The sequence below is a fragment of the Solanum dulcamara genome, chromosome 1, assembly GCF_947179165.1.
Source record: "Solanum dulcamara chromosome 1, daSolDulc1.2, whole genome shotgun sequence".
NCBI classification, from domain to species: Eukaryota; Viridiplantae; Streptophyta; class Magnoliopsida; order Solanales; family Solanaceae; genus Solanum; species Solanum dulcamara.
In genome coordinates this window covers 3,339,688-3,340,346 of record NC_077237.1, presented here as the reverse complement: position 1 = coordinate 3,340,346, position 659 = coordinate 3,339,688, and the positions used below count along the sequence as shown (strand labels likewise).

General features: G+C 34.1%; 1 non-coding gene across 1 annotated transcript; it reads right to left on the bottom strand.

Moving 5' to 3' along the window:
• Positions 1–354: 354 nt before the first annotated feature.
• On the bottom strand, positions 355–436 carry TRNAS-GCU (transfer RNA serine (anticodon GCU)). The gene has a single exon. It is a non-coding gene; the product is annotated as a tRNA-Ser (tRNA).
• Positions 437–659: the final 223 nt, after the last annotated feature.

Here is a 659-nt window from a genome sequence, read left to right as displayed (position 1 = left end):
CAAGACACACCTTTAGTGAAATCTCACAAATGGAGTTTGAGGGAGGGAGGGGGTAGTGCATACGTAAACCTTACCCCCTATCTTGGGAGGTGGAAAAATTATTTCCTATACAAAGACTAGTGTGTACGTAGACGTTACCCTTATCTTAAGGAGATAAATATGTTGTTTGCTATATACATTCGGCTCAAGAATAAGTATATTAAAGCAGGTCAAAAAAAATAACAGAAATGAAGAAACCATGACAAAATACTAAAATTATCATGACAAAACATGTTGAAAAAAAAAGAACACTACAACAGAATTATACGATAATCGAAGTATAAATAAATAGTGTAAAAAGGAAAAAAAACTATTCGTCGCCTGAGAGATTCGAACTCTCGCGGGGAAACCCCATGTACTTAGCAGGCACACGCCTTAACCACTCGGCCAAAGCGACTTATTGGTTCTTTGATCTAACAGTATTATTAAACAACGTAACTTAATATGGTTATTTAGTAAAGGTTTAATTTGACAAACAAATTATAATACTGGAATTTTTTTTAACCATGTATACAACTCAAAAGTTTTCGAACCTTCTGGCCTCATTTACTAGTATATCACGAAACTAACGTAGCTTATGACTACAATTGTTTATTAAGATTTCTACGGATAGTGCTGAG